This window comes from Eublepharis macularius, chromosome 2 (genome assembly GCF_028583425.1).
Source record: "Eublepharis macularius isolate TG4126 chromosome 2, MPM_Emac_v1.0, whole genome shotgun sequence".
Lineage (NCBI taxonomy): Eukaryota > Metazoa > Chordata > Lepidosauria > Squamata > Eublepharidae > Eublepharis > Eublepharis macularius.
In genome coordinates this window covers 71,566,759-71,587,092 of record NC_072791.1, presented here as the reverse complement: position 1 = coordinate 71,587,092, position 20,334 = coordinate 71,566,759, and the positions used below count along the sequence as shown (strand labels likewise).

At 39.7% G+C, this 20,334-nt stretch overlaps 1 protein-coding gene across 2 annotated transcripts in view; it reads left to right on the top strand.

The window, feature by feature from the left end:
* SIPA1L1 (signal induced proliferation associated 1 like 1) overlaps positions 1-20,334 on the top strand; it is a 263,833-nt gene that overhangs the window by 134,759 nt on the left and 108,740 nt on the right. For both annotated transcript variants that reach the window (XM_054970694.1, XM_054970693.1), the window contains exon 3: positions 12,995-13,062. The gene's annotated coding sequence lies outside the window, so the exon portion shown is untranslated. The remainder of the gene's footprint in view (positions 1-12,994; positions 13,063-20,334) is intronic.

Below are 20,334 nucleotides of genomic sequence, written 5' to 3'. Positions count from 1 at the left end.
GGGCTCTCTGCCTGAAAATTAAATGTTGTGAGTGCCCTTAACTGCCTGGAAATCCCCAAACCTGTGAAAAGAGGCTTATGGTGGTTTGCAGAGTGTTGGGGGAGGTCACAAGGGTAAATAATATAGGGCACTTGCAACATGTGGTACTGACAAATAGATGAGCAGAGAGAGGGAGGAGTTTGATACAGACTTTCTCCCTGTCTACAAAGAAATAATACCAATGCAAAGATTTGTACTCTGAATGTATGTTAATGGAAATATGTAGTACTAAACTTACAGTTGAACATGAACAGCTGTGAAGATAAGCACATATTCTCCTTCAAGTCCTGAGAAAGGCTATCTTTGTCCCCTGCTCAACATGGGAACCACCTACTTCTGCAATCTGGAGCAGGAGGAAGCAAACTTTGTCCCATCCAGCTCAAAGGAGCAGAGCCACCCATTATTGATATATACAGACAGACAGCATATTTATAATTCTATATTTCAACGTAGCATTGATAATTCACATTGGGTGTGTGTTTGCATAAATTAATTTCTGTTTTTTTTGAAGGCTGGATTTAAAATTGAGCTACTGAAGAATACTAAAGCAACAACATTTACATGCTGCAGGGTTTATGAGCTTTATGATGAGTGCACTGCTGTGAATAAAAGTAGTAACACTCTTCCACAACAGTAGTAATTGCCAATTGGTTCTCAAAGACTATCTGCCATTACTATGGTAACAAAACTTTTATTTTTATATCTGCAGTTCATACTAGATTAAAAACACTCCCCCTCCCAAACCTGTTATCTGGATCTCTTTCTTATCTATCATTTAACTTTCATTATTTATCGCAGTGTTTTAGAGAAGTAGGCCATAATGGCTATATGTTCAAACTTTCGAAGTAGGTGCAAAGAGAACACTTGCACAGCAAATGCTTATTTGAAGCTTGGCAGGAGCAGATTTTCTAATATGCAGAGGAGGGGAAAAGATATTTTTGCATGTAGACTTCACATCTATTTGAAATGCAGTTGAGTGTGAGAAGTGTTTAATCCTTAACCAGGGGAGGTGTATGTGTTGGTGTAGTCAAAGGAAAGTCTCAGTATTTTTTTTTTTTTTTTTAGAAAATACCAAATTAGACTGGCTCTGTGATGGCTTCTTTACAGTGAGCTTTGCCATTGTTATACAGCATTTGCACTAATGCATATGTAGCTAAAACAAAGCTAACTTTATTCAAGTTAATTATTTACCAAAGGGGCATTATTTGGCATAAGTTCCTAACTAATGACCTTAGTCATTATGTGCCAAACTTAAAAAAAAAAAACACAATGCAAATAGACATTAAGTGGGTTTTTTAAAAAGTTTGGCACTCCTTATATTTTTGTTTACTACTATAATTTTTTTTGAAGTATAGGTTGGATCCAGGCTAATGTGAACAGAGCAAAGCTTGCAGAAGGGTTCTTTGTTGCCTTTTCCTTCTTCCAGTAATTTCGTGATCCCCCAAAAATCTGCTTCTGAAAATTGAGTAATGCTTGCAAAAATGTAGTATGTGGTACAGGCCAAACTGCTGTGGCTGCGTGAAGGAAGAATTGACAAATCTTTCATTCTTTTCTGCTCTGTCTGGGTAAGGGGGGATGGAATTTCTGATTTCCTCTTTCCTATTACAGCTTTGATGCTACATCCCATAGTGTTTTGAAGCTCCCTCCCAACTCCTTGGAGCAAATTTTCATGGGGTGCAGGAGACTGCAGAAAAAAAAATGAAGTGTAGCAAAGTTCTTTTCCTAGACATCTAGAGACAAAGCCATTTTTCCTGTTCCTGAACTTTTGAACTTGAAACTTTTGAGGAAAGCACTAATTTTAAAGGATGGGCCAACAAATAAAATCCTTTTCTCAACATTTTGATTCAGTGGGACACAGTTATGTGCTAGGATGAAGACAGAGTAAACTAAGAGGCATAGTAAGATTCACTAATAATTTAAGCAGTATATACAGAATGGAGAAATGATCTGCTTTTAATATCACTAACATGAATTTATAAAGCAGTTTTACCAAGTCGCAGTAATCATATTATATTTAAATACTGTATCTTAAAAGTTAAAAGTGCAATATGATCTCTGCAACAGTTACAAAACTTATGTCCTTGTTTGTGATCATTATGCTGACATAAACGCCAATAGAACAATGCTTAATTCATCATTCTCCATTTAATACTAGGAACTTACAGAAATATGTGATTTAATAAAAAATGCAGGTATAGGTGGTAAAACTGTAAAAACATTAAAACTATAAAATAAAATGTGTAACAATACATGTATTTTTTTTCTTTATTTTGTATTTGCCTGTTGGGATTTTTTATGTTTGTTGTATTAATGTATAGTTATATGTATTTCTCATGTCACCGAGTGATAATTTTTAAAAAAAATGACAGAGGAAAAGATGATGCAACAGTATAATGTATGCCCAATTCAGATGTGCTTGTTTCAGACACCAAGTTCTGCTAATTTGCAGCTGGTGGTGTACTTGAAATGTTCTTGCTTAGGTTGCAGTGCAGGCTGGGAGGCCACAAGCTGAATATTTCAAGCAAGAACTTGGAAGCAGCTATGTAGAATGCCAGTTGCTAGCACAATAATGACATAGTGCTTCATGTCAAGATCATATATTACCCTAATGCATCCATTCTTTTTGAAAGGGACAAAAACACATCAGGCATTTGTTATAATATCTCATAAATGGCTCAGCTTGCAAAAATGCCTTCTGAAATTGTGTTGAACAAGGACCTTGAACCCTACCTCTTCACTCAGCATCAGCAATGCACAAAGCGTTTCTTCAACTTCTTCCACCACATTTCTTCCACATTTGTTGAAGAAGTGGTAAGATTAGGGCTGTCAGATGGCCCAGGCTGTCAGGAATCCCCAGCCACCAGCAGGCACTTCCCAACACTACTCAGCTGGCAAGGTGGGGGAAATGGCAGGAAATGTGGGGGGAGAACATCATCAGCATCCTGATGCAGTGATATGACTCCCTGTGTGCATGGAAGTGACATCACTGTGATGCTGAGGTCTCTGGTATTTCCTACCACCATCAGGGGAATGGTAAGCCTGGTAAGAGCTGTATCTTATCCAGGTAAGCCTGGATAAGATACAGCTCTTACACTTATATTCCACGGGTCCTTTTCCATCAGTGTAAATCACTTCTGCCAGCAGAAAAAGGGGGAGTATTCTTGCTGATTCCTTCCTCTTGCTATAGCAGACTGAACTCCCTAAAATTCCACTCCTGGGGGACAGAGACTCCTCAGGAATAACAAAGAAGGGAAAGTGGAGATCTGCAGTTAGGATGGAGGAATCAGTGAAAATGTATCCTGTTGGCAGAAAATGACTTTTTAATTCACTCTCTTGTGATTTATTAGCTTGTTAATATTTCTTAAAAACAACAGAGTATTAAATTCTACTGCATTGGCTTACAATAATTTAAACTGTTTTGCAAGACATCATTCTGTCTTGTGTGTTCTTCAGAAAGCCATTATACAATTGGATTCTGGTGAGTGTTTTAATTATAGATAAAATAAAATCAGTTGAACTGATTTTGTGAATATCAAGGTACTTGAGAATGTGTTGGCCAGGCTCCTTAGCTCAGCTTGATACAATATATTCCTAGCAAAGGAGGTTCAAAACATTGACAGTTTTTTTTTAGTTAAGTGGTTCTAGCTCATGCTGTTTTAATAATATCTGCCAAATATGTCTTGTACCTGACCTTCATGGACCCAGTAGCAGAATTTTTTTGTTCTTATAATCCCTAACTATTTAATACTTAAAGTGGGAATGTGTGTCTTTATTTTGGTTAGGTTAGAATCTGTTGTTTCCTGCAGCTCAAGAAATACTAGAAGTGTGTTTGAGTATCGTTCCACCTGCACTGCACCACAACCTGCTCCGTCCTGTGCCTTCTTTGAATTTCAAGACCAAACCAAATATGATGAAACAGCCATTTTTAAAATTCAGTATTCAGAAGTACAGTTTTGATCAGGATTGTGGCATAAAAGGAGGGGGAGGGGGAGGGATTCTTCAGACCATTTTCCTGTACTGAAACAGTCCTAGGGACTGTTTGCACTGTTGGGTCAAATGTAAAGATACCGATGAAGTCACCATATATACCTGAAAAGAAATACTAGGGAGTTTTCCTATATGTGCGGTCAAGAAGAAGAGGTAGTTGTCTTAAAATTTGCTTACAAATGACAGTTGCATACAGTAATAAAAACATAACTTTTTGTGTATTACCTTTTAGGGAGGATCATCTTACATTCAAGGTCATTTTCCTTTTTGGTAAATACAAATATATTTGGTAAATATATGTTAGACCCAATGGGACAAATATATGCTAGACGCAATGGGACAAATAACATTTTCCTGGTGCCTTCAGGTTGCGGAATTGGTGTCAGAGGAAGGCGTAACACTGCCTCCCTTTATGCAGCAGTCCTGATCATAATTTTGTCCCTGTGCATCTGAAAATTTAATTTTTAAAACTGTGCTCTGTTTAGAGAACTCCCAGCATCTTATTTCACTTAGCCATCAATAACAAAGACTTGTAAAGTTGTCAAGTGAATGTGTAGATTTTTTTCCAGTTCATTAAACATTATACTCTTGATCCTGTGGCCAGATAAGAGACTCAATTCAAAAAGCTGTGCTTCAGTCTTTCTTTACCTCCAGTGTGGTGTCTTGTAAGAGATGGCATTCCTACCCAGAGAAAATTGCACAATAGTAATCATTCTGGCAATAAAATGGATGTGTTTGAGCTTGCCTGGTTTAAACTAGAATTCAGTATATTCACACTTCCCCCCTCTCTAGGAGATCTGGAGGCATTTATACAGTCACACTGCTTTATTCTGGATTAATTAGTCCAGAATATTCTTCCTGGTTCTAACCTAGCAATTGCTACCCCATTCACATTTTTAATTTGCAGTATAGTGGTCAGGATAATCCACTAGGATGTCTAAAGTACTCGGTGGGCTGAAGGGGACTTGTCTATTTCCTAGCATGTCCGACACTATTTTTTGGAAGTTCAAATTCTGGTGCTTTTCATTGGGCTATTCATCTTTTAAAACAGAATTACATTAATTAAAATTGGCCTAGTTAGAATAAATATATAAATAATACTGAAAGTATTTGTAAAATGTAATGAACTATTTAATAGAAACCTGCAAATAAATGTAAGATTAAACTCATAGTTTACATATTGTGTATCTTGCTGGGAAGAATGGGCACCTTTCTATTTCTTATGTATGGACAAAATTAAAAGTTGTTAACTTCATTCAGTTGTAATTACATATATTTTTTGTAATTTCTAACAAAAAAAGTAAGCTACAGTGTTTACTATAAATAGGGCAGGAAGGAATATTCAGGTGCCTTTCCTATTTTTATGTGATTGAACTGTATTTTTACTATAAAGAGTGAACACTGGGTGAAGTACCCAGGCAAACGGCACATGCAGATGCCAGTTACTGTGAAGTGCCTGCTGTTTGTAGTTTAGGGAAAGGATACCCACATATGTATACTTGGCTAGGTTATAGGTAGCAAGAAGCACCTATATTATTATGCATTATGCCATACCCATAGGCAAGTAAGAGAAATCTTTTTCTGAGTTAATCATGCAACAAGTAGCTATAGAATGCCAGTTGAACTTTGAGATAGGGACCATCAGGAATATAGACTGCAGCACATAGATGCAGAGCTGAGGAGAGCCCTACGCTGGAGGATGAGAAGTAGTGGAAGGGGCTAGAATTTGGGAAGTGTCTTGCTCTGAGAAAAAATTTTCATGCAGATGCTTCATGTATCTATGTCAAGAGTATCTTTTTAACTGGTTTGGCATCCCGCCACTGAGACCTAAAAATGGTACCAACACATTATTAGTTCCAATAACACAGGTACATATATGGAAAGAAGCCTGTGAGAAGACACTGATAAATATTAGGAACCTCTACCTCTAAGTCAACTGTGGTTAAAGCCAGAAGCTGCAAAACAGAATGGAACGGCAATAATACAGTAATGTTTTATCTTTTTAAACTCTTATTAGTCTAAGAAATAAGCAAAGTTCTATAACCTTCTTGTGCTAAAAGTTCTAACGAAAATGTTCACCTACTCCTAGTTAAAACATGGGGCACTCACTTATCCCTGGAAGGCTCTTGCCTTAATTGTCAGTTGCCTTTTTGTTTTCATGGATAGATATTTAGTTGCTATAACAACATAAGTATTCTTTAGCTGCATCGTTTTTGGGTTGTTTCTCTAAGGAGAATTAAAATATGATGACTGATGCAACTTATGCTAAAATCAAATAAGAAAAACTGTCTTTTAAAAAAGACAACTTTTATTTTCTACAACGTACTTGATCTGATGGTTGATCTGAGAATGTAACAGTAATACACGTTGAACTGGTATGTTGGATGACAAGCCATGTTAGCAAGTTGTGAGCAACTAAGAGCAGGTATGAAAAATATGCCCAGATTGGTGAAGAAATAATTGTAAATCTTTGGTACATGCTGAACAACTGCTAGAACATTTTTGAGCATTCAGAATTCATCATCATGAGAACCTCAGTTCTCATTTTTTTTTAAAGTAAGTTTCGCTTACAGGTTCAAGGACTGCTTAAAATTGTGCAATGAATTGTGGCATTTCTGAACCAAGGGGGAGATTTCCAGGTGAATTGAGTCGAGGGTTTCAGTGTTTTGTATTATGCTTGCCAGGAGCAGAACATATTATGCAATATAAGCAAATACATGCAAATATGTTAAATTGACATTATCCCACAGTTCATTTTTTGGCATAGAATTTAGGTTACTTTGGCAGTGTCTATAAGTATGTATGCAGTACACGAAGTCTTGAATGCACAGCAAATAGTAAGCATCTGGTTTTGTAGCAAACAAGTAATCTGAAACTCTGGGCCAAGCTAAAAGCGACGCATGACACAGTTTGGACACTTGTCAGCTTCCCTCAAGTTTTGATGGGAAATGTAGGCATCCTGCTCTTACAGCTTGGCTCTCCAACTGCTTCCCAGTTGACTTTTCAACTGTCACTTGTCCAACATTCCACCAAGCTGCCTACATTCCCCATCAAAATTTGAGGGAAGCTGACAAGTGTCCAACCTCTGACATTCGTCACTTGTAGTTTGGCCCTCCCTTTCAGATCTGTAGACTGTCTCATTAAATGCTAATGCCCTGCGAGAAGTTCTCATTGATGGTATCGGTTTTGCCATTATAGGCCATCAAAGGACTGGCATACCTGAAGTTAGTAGGGTATCTTGATAATAGTGTGGGTCATCTTATTGGATTGACACTAGTTGGATCCTAAGTTCTTATTTTTGATACCACATGTTCTGAGCAGTTTCTCTGGTCTAGATAAGCTCACAGAACACTAACCTCCAGTAACCATGTCATTCTCCTTACAGAAGATTGCAAGAAGGGTCAGCTGCTAGTTGAAAAGCTCCAAAACGGATTTTCACAAGACCCATCACTAACTTTATTCCCAGTATAAATGGGATGGCACCAATTTTGTTCTTGTTTCAATACTGCTATCTTAGAACTTAAGTCTCAAGAAGCAGCTTCAATTCCATGCTTAAATGATGGGAGCTATACTGCTGTGTGTTGCTTTCTGATCTCTTAAGCATGGTTTAACAGGATGGGAAATCTTTACATCTTTGTAAAGAAAATTAGCACTTGGGAAGTCTGATTTCAAGATTTACTTCAGTTAGTTTTTTTAACCACATCTGCCAAAATATGTCAATACTGTATATGGGAGTTTTTAGATATAAAGAGATCCCACTGTGTTTAGTGCTTCTGGTCACATTTGTTGAACTATAGAGCTTTGCTAATAAGTAAGTGTTCAAACTGCAGAACCCACACACTGCTTGATGCTTTTTACTTTCTATCCTTGTGGGAATCTTCCTGTCCTTAGTCATGGCTTGTTCCTCTGTCATGAATAGGATTGCCAACTTGGGGTTAGGGAATTCCTGGAGATTTAGAAATGGAGCTTGGGAAGGGCGCCATTTGATGAGGAGAAGGAGTTCAGCGGGGTTAAATAGTATAGAGTCCACCCTCCAAAAGTGCTATTTTCTCCAAAGGAAACTGATCTTTGTAGTTTGGAGATCAGTTGTAATTCTGGGAGAGCTCCAGGTCCCAACTAGAGGTTGGCAACCTTAGTCACAACCACTCTAATTGCTAGAGGCCCTGTTAGGCCTCAGTAAGGAGAGAGGAGGAGGATGCAACTGGGGATGCTTTGAACTTTGCTACAAATGAGTTCTCCAGATAATTGAAGATAGTGAATCTGATGAGCCAACCTTGGGATTGGTTCATTAGTGTGCAAATCACCTGATCTCCTTTAGAATTTGCCATTGGCAAACAGCTCTTAAAGCTGAAGACAATTTACCTGCTCCTTCTGTTGCAAAGGAACACATAAAACAAGGAATGGAACACAAAAACCATGGCAATGGGTCATAAACAGTGCTGGAAAGTAGAATGAGCTGCAATCCTCTTTCCCAGGATTATGCCTCATTGAATAAAATGAGACTTATTTCAAGTAAACCACTTTAGGACTGCACTTTCAGCCCCCAGAGTCCAATGATGGTCCCTGGGATTTGAACAAGTTATTTTCAGGGCTGTTTTGTCCTCCCAGGCCATCCCTAAGTTGCTCTACTCAGATGCAAGTCCCCTTTTATTCAGTGAGCTTACTCACAGGAAGAAGGATTGAATCCTCATTCTACTTGCAGAGGCCATATTAGACTCAGAAACTATATGAGGTGCCAGTGGCCAGAAGGAGCAGAGCGCTAGCCAGAGGGAGCTGAGCTGACTATGTTCCAGCCCTTGGTCCTAGGGAGGTGGTGGAGTGTGTATAGCGTTCGCTCAGTCCCCGAGCAGGAGCTGGTGGCTGGGGCTGCCGGAAGTGCTCCTGGCTGGGACAGGAGGAGGAGGGAGCACTGGACACCACTACCACATGGCGAGGTGGGCATGCGGGGGGCTGGCTGCCAGCTTCCTGGGCTGCTCTCCTCAATATGGTCTTCAAATTCAACGGCACCAGCAACGAAAGGAATTCTCTCCTTCTCCCTGGCAGAGACTTGCATCGAGCAGTCATTCTTTCTGACTACACTTCCCATGGAAACTTGCTGAAAATCAACATGTGAAGAACACGTGTCAGGTATCTCGTGTAGTTTCCCTCTCACTCCCATGTTTTCCTTGGGAATTGTTCTCAAGTAAGCATATATAGAATTGCAGTCTGCAGCTTTTATTTGCAAACTTTATTAGTATTACATGTAGAAAACTACAAAATTGGATGTTGTCATGTCCCAGTCATCCAACTAAGGGAGATAGGATTGTGGCTAAGGGTCAAGATATTTTCCCAGGCTGTTTTAGCCTCCTCAATCACTTCTAAGAAGGTCTACTCTGTTGCAATTTCCCTCTTATTCATTGAGCTTACTCCAAAGAACAAAGAGTGCATTCTAGTCCTTGCAGAGACCATGATGTCTAGCATACGAGGGGTCAGGATTTGTGGTTTTCCCATTGCTGGTGCAGCTGCAACTAAAGCACAGCAGCTATGAACCTTCCACATAGCAGGTTTCCCTACAATTTCCATGCTCTAATTCCCTGGAAGTGTCCACCTTTCCACCAGAGCGTATTCTTTTTTAAAAAATCAGTGTTATAATATAGTTAAATTGTCTCATCTTATTTTAACAATAGGTGCAGGTGGTTTTCTGAATCCTCAGCTTTCATCTTTTAAAAAAGTAAGTGTCTAGCCCCTGGCCTTGAAAAGATACTCCCTTTTCCTTATATCTCTACAAGTCAAGGAGGTAGAGACTGACTTCTTTAAAAATGAAAGCTGAGAATTCAGAGAGCCAGCAACACCTATTGTTATAATGGTATCAATATGATATTCTAGTGTAGATTTTTTAAAAATAAAAAGCCCCCATTGGCAAAAATGGCTGCCATAGGAACAAGGTTGGGAAAAATGGCTCCCATGTGAGCTGGAAAAAATAAATGTTCCCACCTACACAGCAGCCATCCTGGCTGTACGGCAATCCTTCCCAATGTATCAAAGCAAAGCCGGTTTGAGAAAGAGTGGAGAAATGCTGGAATGTACCATGATGCTGTGGGGAAGTAGGAAAAAAACCTGTTTCCCAAAAACACTGAACTTGTGACAGATAACCTGTGTGGAAGACATCCATGTTATTCCCATGTTCTTTTCAAGAATTGTTCGCAGGTAAGAATGTATAGATTTGCAGTGTGTAGCTTTTATTAGCAATTTTTTTTGTATTATATGTAGTAAAATACAAAACAGAGAGAGAATGTTAACTGGGTCGTATGATGTAGTGGTTGGTGGGTAGGTGTCTTGTTCCCTTCTTCCAAACAAGGGATATGGGATTGTGGCTGGGGTGGGATCTTTCCAGGAGTGTTTTGGTCTCCCAGTCCAACTTTAAGCAGGACTGCTCATCTGAAGGACCCAGCTTCATTCTGTTTGCAGAGACCATATTAAACCCATTCCCTTGTTCTTCAAAATCCTTTCCTGATTTTATGGGTAACTGTAACCACCATGCTGAGTTCTACTGCAAAACAACTACATTGTAAGCAATAAATCCATGCTGGCCAGCGATATTCAGAATTCATTAATGAGAACAAAAGGTAAACCCTATTTTAAAACTAACTCACTTTGGAAGATAGATTTAATCATGTTTCCAGAGAAACAATTATATCTGTGTAGTAGCAACATAGGGATGTAAGAGCTGGCATGCATGCTTGAAAGCTGTGTGTGTGTAAATGCAGCCACCCCCTACCAGTGGACTCCATTGAAGGCTCGCCAGTCATTAGATAAATCTGTGACATAGTTTCCTAGTGATTACGAGGCATTCCAAACCCACAGGAGTATAAGCACTTCTAGTTCCAACACCAGAATCCTCCTCTCTCCACTGACTTCTGATCCCTAACACTCTGAGCAGGATTAGCTACCACTGGCCTGGTTTTGAGCCCTCTAAATAACTACTGGGCTATCACACACACATACCCCGGTGGTCTGAAAACCCTGGGGATTGGAGGAAGGTTCCCATGGGCCTGGGCAGGCTCCTCCCATCTCCATCCATCTGGCATTATGCCAGATGGCTTTCCCCACCACTTGTCTACAGGCCAGCCTCACACCTCGGAGGCCAGCCCCACCCACTACTTACAGCCTCACCTCTACCAGATTCCTGCTAAGGTCGCTTCTTTCTTCAGAAGCCCATCTGCTGCTGCATCCCCCTCTGCTGGTTGTGCCATGGCTGGGGGTGGCATCAGGTCAGCCTCACTCCTGAACAAGTGAGGACAGACCAGCAATGTCCTAACAGTTGCCTGGCTGGCAGTGCAGGAGTGGTAACCTGCACTGTCAATGTTGTGGGAGGAAAAGGAGGAGGTTACATCACTCCTTCTGAGCTTTGCCTTCCCACTGGCAAGTTCAGGCAGGGACCCAGCACCCAACAGTCCTACAACTAAAATAAAATGAATTAAGTCTTCTCTGGTAGATGTGTGCGTTTAACTACTGGTGTGTGTGGGGGGGTGGACATTGCAGTGTTTTTGCACGTGACTTATGGCGACCATGTAGGGTTTTCAAGGCAAGTGATTCTCTGTGGTGGTTTGCCATTTCCTGCCTCTGCGTAACAACCATGGACTTCCATAGTACGTTCCAAGTACTAATCAAGGATGATCCTGCTTAGCTTCCAAGATCTGATGAGAATGGGCTAGCCTGGGCCATTCAGAACATGGCTTAAATACTAATAGGAATTCTGAAATAAATTGATTGGTCTAAAATAGCACTACTTTTCAAGAAATAAATTCCATGAATAGCCTTTTGAACATATTAATTGTGTGATCAGAACTATGATCAGATAAGATATTTGAAATTCTTTGGAATGCAAATGGACTTAGCATCCTACCAGTTTGTTCTAACTTTTAATATTTGAAGTTATTTGATAAAATGTTAAGTTATGCAATGTGCATAGCCTTCTTTCATTTAAGTTTCACTGTGTTTTTCTGTTTAAGTTCTGCACTGTTTTATGTTGTGCTACAGAGGAAACAATTTAAAAGTGGTGGTAAGATGGATATTCCAAGTGTGTCAGGAGAACTAGGTGTTAGAGATATTGATGTGTGCTTTGGATTTTAAAATGGTCATAGCAGAATTTCAGCATGCTGTTGTTTGCCTGAGTACCTGGCATTGCTGTGACATTTTGAATTATAATCTTTGTGACATTTTATGCATGCCAAAAAACCCTCAAAAACAAATTCCTTGTTACTGAAAAAAATTAATGATGCTAATGCTTCTTGTGGTTAGGTTAACATAAATTTCAACCCTGAGATATAAATACTTAATAAGTTTCTAAGGGATCTAAACCCAAACAGAATTTCGTCCTCAATGAACATGCCTTCATCTTTCATTTGAAGTTTGCCCTTGATAAATGATTGTCTCTTTAGAATATTCATAATGGTTTATGAAAGCTCAGGGGTTCTTTACTTTGCTTTTTTCTGCCTTAAGCAATGAAAGTGAACCTGTAGAAATATTTTAATACAAAGGGTTTATTACCCTATCATCAATAGGAAGGCATGGGACTAAGAAATGGAACCTTCCTTTAGTCCCTGTCTTGCCACCCATTAGCATTCCAAACTAAGCAGATCTTTTGGTGACCACCTTGGGGATGGTAATCAGCTGGGTATGCTAAGCACAATCCAGTCACTTACATAACTGCTATTTTCAGACATTGGTTGGGAGCTGGTGAGTTGTTCTGGAACCTTGCACCCACCCACCTGGTATCTATGAGCAGTGACAAGATAAATGTCTGATTATACAATTTCTGTCCTCAGTAGTCTGCATGGAGATACAGTTTGGAAGCAGAACACAGATTCTTTCTGCTTTACTAGAAATATTAAACATGTTTTATAGGCTTGTGTTTCTCTTTTATCTTAATTTTACATTTGAGAAATTTTCTTAAACATTATTAGTAATAATGTATTATTTTCCCCAGGTTATATGTTTCATGTGTGGATGCTGATGATGAAGTCTGTGGATTTGTCAAGATGCCATGAAACTATAGTAGGTGTTTTGTTTCCCTGTCTCTTCTTAAGCTTTATTTGCCAGCTGCATATTTGCCAGCTACACGTGAAATCATTCAGTTTCATTTATGGTCCATTATGAATTGCACTGCTGTGTGCTGTACTAACGGGCTGGACTGTGTCCTTGTAGTACAAATATTTATTTATACATTTTAGTTAGATTTAGTTTAAATCTGGATATCGGAAGTAAAATCTGGGCTCATCAGCCAACCAAAAGGTTGATTAATTTCACCTTCTGTCAAGTGGCACATTGCTCAGGCAGTTTGCTTGAAATGCAAATCTCCTTTTTATTTTTAGCAAACAATCCCTTACAGAGGAATGGGGGTGTTAATTGTCAAAGCTAGCAAAGGACTGCTATTAAACCAACTGCCACAGCAGGTGTTGGGTGGGATCTCCATCTTTTATTAACCAGGAAGTGTGCTTTTACATTGTAAAAATATTCTAATGAAATAGTCCCTCAGTAAGAAGATGTTTCATATACACTTCCTGCCCGTGTTTATAAACTTGATTGTTTTGGAGATGTTCCTCTCTATGTTCAGATCCTGTATTTTATTGTGTTCTCAGAACCATCTGAGTTTCTATCTTTGTTGCTCTTTAGATTGCTTCTGTTTTTATGCATGGGAAAATCCATCTGTTGGTACAAATAGGGGCAATTTATTTTGACCCAAGTTATGTTAAAAAGGTGTTTGGAGCCCTTTGGACAGAAAGCCTGTTGGGATATCAGTAGCAGCATGATGCAGTCCCCTTATCTTGCTAGAGGAGACATTGCCTTGTATACTCTACTATTTTCTGTGCACTTGTAGCAGATTTACTTAACTCAGATGTTTGTTTGTTTATACAGGGTATGCTTAGAAATGGATTGGAGTCTTATTGGGTTTGTATTCTGGGTCAAAATATACAACAGAAAAGGCTTTTCCAGTAATACAACTACCCAATTTACTGAAATTCTAAAGGACTTGTGAATGTTGTTTTACACTGTTTTATTTTTAGCATAGTCAGAGGTCTTGACATGTTTAGTAAACTCTGCTGCTGTCAATGACTTTGCCCTTTAGGATAACCCTTCCACACACCAGTTTTTACACAAGGACTTTTATCAAGAGGTTCCTTCTACTATGCCATAAAATATGCTGTCAAGTTTAGAGTAAAGGGCAGTGTAGAAAATTAACTAAGATTTCTCTGTGCTTCACAGGCTTCTTCCTCAGCAGGGGGGTGGCAGATTGCAACAGATGCCTGCTTTTGTGCCTAACCTCATTTGTGACAACTTAAAATTTCTGATCTGCCTTCTACCTTGTGTTTATGCTGAATTTACACCTCTGCCTGATCTAGGAAAAACGGGAAGAGAGAGAAGATTATTCTGGGCTGGGGTGTCATAGTGGTTAATGTCAGTCTAAGACCTTGTTCTTTGCCGTGGAAGATTGCTGGCTAACCCTGGGCCCGTTACAGTCTTTCAGCCTAACCTATCTCACAAGGTGGTCATTGTGAGGATAAAGTGGAAGAGGAAAGAATGATGTGAAAAGCCGATTTATCCTGATCAGGTAGAAAAGCAGGATTGAAAAAACCTTTATGAATATATTTTCCTGAGGGACAGCTGAACTGAATTTGTAAACTGTCCCTGAAAAGCCAAGGAGAAGAAAGGTGCTCCTCCTCCTCCTGCGTCTGACTCTGCCAAAATGAGATATGGAGCCTTCTTTCAGATACTGTGCCTGGTCTTAGAATTCAGGTGTGATCCCCAATCAGAGTTCAGCCCATCCCAAAATTACCCTTAATTCCCCGCAACCCACCCCCAGTCTGCCAATTTAAAATTGTGCCACTTCCCAAAGGGTAGACCCTAAGGTTCTATCCATTTCAGGGTAGCCGTCATCCTTGCTTTGACTGATAGTGCACATGATCAGATACAGGTAATATGAACATTTCTCACGTTGATATTTGTTGTGATGGAAACTTGGCAGTGGAAGCTGAGCTAGGTGATCCTAATAAGGCCTTTCAAACCTCTTGACATACCTTTCTCCCTGTTTCCTGAAAGATTCTGCTTTAAAAGCCTAAGGCAGCACCTTCCCTCGCTGGTCAAGTCTGTGTGTCTTCAGTGTAGGTGGGAGAACTCTTTGCACCTGATTATTTTATTGTTGTGGTTTTGGGCTATGGCTTCCAGAGGTTTAGGTGAGGTCTGCACAAGGATCTGCAGTCTTCCTGACTTTCGCCTCTGCAAAGCAGCCATTTCCAATCTGGAAACTTTATTCCAACATACCTGACAGACAGCCTCCTCCTGTATGAATCTACCCAACCACTATAGTAATCTTTCAGAACCATGTTCCTGGTGGCTGTGCCTTCTGAGATTAGGCAGGTGGCAACCTTGAAGAGGGCCTTCTTGATCGTGGCACCAAAACTCTGGAACTCTTTCCTCAGGGAGATTTATCTGTCCTCTTCTGTTGCTACCTTCTGCCAGTGGGTGAAGAGTTCCCTCAGTGATCCCTCCTTCCTTCCCAGTGTTTTAATTGTTTTTATGTCTTTGTTAGTATTTTAGCTCTGATTTTAATTGTTTAATTATTTTTGGCTGATTTTAATGACTTTAAAATATTTTATTATTTATGTTTTCATTTGTTAGCTTACTTGGTGGCAATTGAGAGGGCAGGATATAATTTCTATCAAATAAGTATACAAAGCAACACCTCCCCAAACATATCCCTTCTTGTCCAGCCTACAGAGCTTTTATTCAGGGACCATATCCCATTGATTTTTGCTATTCCACTATGTTTCTGAAACAGCCACTTTATCAAAATTGTTATTTAACATCAAGCATTTCATTGCCCCCTAAAATAACGGGTTAGTGGATCAGACTTTACATTATAACATATTATGTGGTTATGCTATATGGTGTTGTGTGCTGTGCTACATTGGTGGCATAGCATACAATATATACATAATATATTACTATAATATATACTATATTGATAGTGTATTTGATGGAGTATATGCCAAAAAGAAAAGAAATAGAATAAGTTTAAAGTAAGAGATAGTGCGATCCCTGCTATATATTATACTATATGGTTATGTTATATTGATATGAGATATACTATATTGATAGTATGTTTGATAGAGCTTATGTAAAAGAATAAGAATGTGCTTAGAGTAAGAGATATTATGATTTAAAGTTGGTAGGAAAATATAAATGAAATAGATTTAAGTAATAAGAAGGGTTAAGGGTTGGAAAGCTGTTGGAAGTCAATAGGGAGGGGGGAGGAAAAGGGTGGGAGACAGAGTAAGGGGGAAAATGGGATTATATGTGTTAAATTTGGAAAATTTCTTTTGTTTTTCCACTCACCAATAAAATTTTATTTTAAAAAAAAAGCACTTCATTGCCCCCATCTTTGCTTGGAGGCTTCTAGTACTGGTGTATAGACACCTATAACAGTTGACCATCACCTTTCTTGGCCCTTTTGTTTTCACACACAGACTTCCTACCTAATCCAACTTTCATTCCTAAACTCTATTGTGATCCTACCAATAATACCTTGAGCATTTACACTATCATCCCTTTGACCTGAGCAAGTGGCTCCCCAGCTCCTCTAGGCTTTGGTCTAAACATTTAGTCTAAAAGTTGCTCTGCCAGGTTTTTGATACTAAGAGCCAGCAGTATGGTTCCCTTTAGTTCAAGATTTGGCTTGTCCCAGAAAGTTCCCCAGTGCCTAAACCTTTCTTGCCCCAGTACCACTTTCTCTTCCATACTTTGAGATCGCTAATCTGTGCCTGTCTAGCTGGCCCTGAGTGTGGAATCAGAAGCAATTCTGAGGATGCTTCTTTTGAGGTTATGGCCTTTAATTAGTAACCTACATTTTTTCTCCAGGACTACAGAACATCATTTCTCAATGTCATTGGTTCCAAGTACATCACAACTGCTGATTCCTTCCTAGCACTATCTATCAACTTATCTAGACAGTGCCTAATGTGTGCAACCTTTGCACTAGGATAGGTAGCTTTGTTAGTCTGTCTGTAGCAGTAGAAAAAAGCAAGATACCAGTAGCACCTATAAGACTAACAAAAATTATTGTAGGGTATGTGAGAGACAGCTCATTTCTTCAGATACAGCTAGAATGTGAGTCCATCTGCCCTTGGAAAGTGGAGAGATTTCAGAAGCCAATGACAATAGCACGTAAATGACAGTTGTCAGTGAATGACAATAGCAGGTGTGTGGAGAAATCAGCATTGGTAATGAGACAAGAAGCCTAGATCTCAGTTCAATCCAAGTGGATGCATTGTCTTGAGTGTCATTGTCAGTTGTAATTCAACAGTCTCTCTTTCTAACCTCCCTAAACTGAGAGCCAGTTTGGTGTAGTGGTTAAGAGCATGGGACTCTAATCTGGAGAGCGGGGTTTGATTCCCCACTCCTCCACTTGAAGCCAGCTGAGTGACCTTGGGCTAGTCACAGCTCTCCGGAGCTCTCTCAGCCCCATCCACCTCACAGGGTGTTTGTTGTGGAGTAATAATGACATACTTTGTAAACCACTCTGAGTGGGCATTAAGTTGTCCTGAAAGGCAGTGTATAAATCGAATGTTGTTGTTATTCCCTTTGAAATTCCATTGCAGGATAACAGTTACTTTTAGGTCATCAAATGAGTGTCCTGGAAGGTTCAAGTGTTTCCCCACTGGTTTTTGAATATTGTGGTTTCTCATGTCTGACTTATGTCCATTAAATCTTTATCAAAGGGACTGTTCAGTTTGTCCAACGTAGAGGGTGGAAGGGCATTGCTGACATGTGATAGCATAAATCACATTACAGGATGAGGAGGAATATGAATCTGAGATGTTATGGCTGATGTTATTGGATCCACTGATGGTGCTGCTAGGATGTATATGGGAGCAAAGTTGGCATCTTGGTTTGTTGCAGACCTTGGTATCAGAGTCCATGTTATTGTTAAGTAGTTTATCATTACAAATGAATAGTTATTTTAGGTTGGCAGGCTGTCTGTAAACAGGAAAAGGTTTCCACACACACACACCACCCTAGTGCTTGTGTAAGTGAAGTGTCACAATGCAGCATGGGTTGTAGGTCACTAATAATGTGTTGAACTGACTTAAGTTGTAAGGTGTAGGTGACCAACAGCAGTGTTCTGTTGTTATTTTTTTTGGGCTTGTTTTGTAGCAGGTTGACCCTGGGTGTCATACTAGCCTTCCCAATCATCTGTCTCATCATGTCAGGGGAATACTGTGTTTGCAAAAATACCTGTTTGCGATCCTTCAAGTGAGTATCTCTGTCTAAGGGGTTGGAACAGATGCGACTATAGTGTAGGGTTTGGCTATACACAATGGATTGCTTGATGTGGTTGGGGTGGTAATGTAGATATGTTTGCTGATCTGTCATTTTCCGGTATAATGTGGTACTTATGTGGCCCTCGCGCATCCGTATTATGATATCCAGGGCTTTTTTTCTAGGAAAAGAGGTGGTAGAACTCTCTATTATCACATGTGCGCATGCAAAGCATGCACACGCTCCCAGAAATGCATGATGACGTCACTCCTGGAAGTGATGCCACTCCCAGAAGTGACGCCACTTCCCAGAACCCAACACAATGCATTATGATAAGATAAATGTTAGTAAGCTTGGAAAATTACACTATTATGAGAGAGGATTTTTTTCCCTTTCTGTATCCTCTACAAAAAGTGAAATCTTCCATTCTCTTTCCCAAACATTTCATTTCTTTGGAATCATGTTTTAAAATATGGAAGAAGGAGGGAGCCTCTAAAAATCCAAAACCCATCTCACAAAACTAAATTCTAACAGATTCCCTCTGCCAGCATAGAAAAAAAATCTAAAATTCTTTCTCAAAATTCCACAGTCTGAAATTCCTAATCTAATGAATATTGAATTTTCAAATTTTCAGGGAGGGTTTTGGTTTACTGGAGCAAAATTAGATACTCAACTGATATTTTAACTAATATAAATAATGGTAACTGATACATTTAACTAACACAGAACCAATCTGCATTCAAAAGCTGTGGGAACCATAACAATGTCAACTTCAGTCAGCAAAAGAATAAAAGCAACACACACAGCCTCACTCACCCCCATGAAAAGAAAGCAGAATGAACTCAAAGCAGCTGAACCTCCTCTGCAAAGCCAACCCCGGTAGCTATGGTTGCGCTCTCTCTCTCTCTCTCTCTCTCTCTCTCTCTCTCTCTCTCTCTCTCTCTCTCACACACACACACACACACACACACACACACACACACACACACACACTCATACACACACGAATGAAAAAAGCAGAATGAACTCAAAGCAGCTAAAAGCTCCTCTGCAAAGCTGACCCCAGCAGCTATGCTTGCGCTCTCTCTCACACACACAAATGAAAAAAGCAGAATGAACTCAAAGCAGCTAAAGCTTCCTCTGCAAAGCCAATCCCAGCAGCTATGCTCTCTCTCTCTCTCTCTCTCTCTCTCTCTCTCTCTCTCTCTCTCACAAATGAATAAAACAGAATGAACTCAAAGCAGTAAAGCCTCCTCTGCAAAGCTGACCCCAGCAGCTATGCTTGCATGCTCTCTCTCTCTCTCACTCACTCACTCACGAATGAAAAAAGCATAATGAACTCAAAGCAGCTAAAGCGTCCGCTATAAAGCCAATCCCAGCAGCTCTAATTACACTAACTGTCTCTCTCTTTTACTCACGAATGAAAAAAGCAGAATGAACTCAAAGCAGTAAAGCCTCTGCAAAGCTGACCCCAGGAGCTATCCTTGCGCTCTCTCTCTCTCTCTCTCTCTCTCTCTCTCTCACGAATGAAAAAAGCAGAATGAACTCAAAGCAGCTAAAGCCTCTGCAAAGCTGACCCTAGCAGCTATGCTTGTTCTCTCTCTCTCTCATGAATGAATGAATGAATGAATGAATGAATGAATGAATGAATGAAAAAAGCAGAATGAACTCAAAGCAGCTTACCCTCCTCTGCAGAGCCCTGCAGAGCCTCATCTCTCTCTCTCTCTCTCTCTCTCTCTCTCTCTCTCTCTCTCTCTCTCTCTCTCTCTCTGTGCTTGAGAAAATATTTGACTGCTATGAGTTAATAGGTGATCAAACAATTTAACAGCATTATACTTTATACTTTACAAAATCCACTCATCTGACTAATTTTCCTTTCTACGCACAAACACTAAGATAGATTAATGCTGTCTTTCATTTGCCACGTTAATTGCAATTTAAAACTGGTTTTGAGGTACATCTCCTTCCACTTCTAAATGTTTCTTACTGCCTTTGTTACAGCAAGTCTGT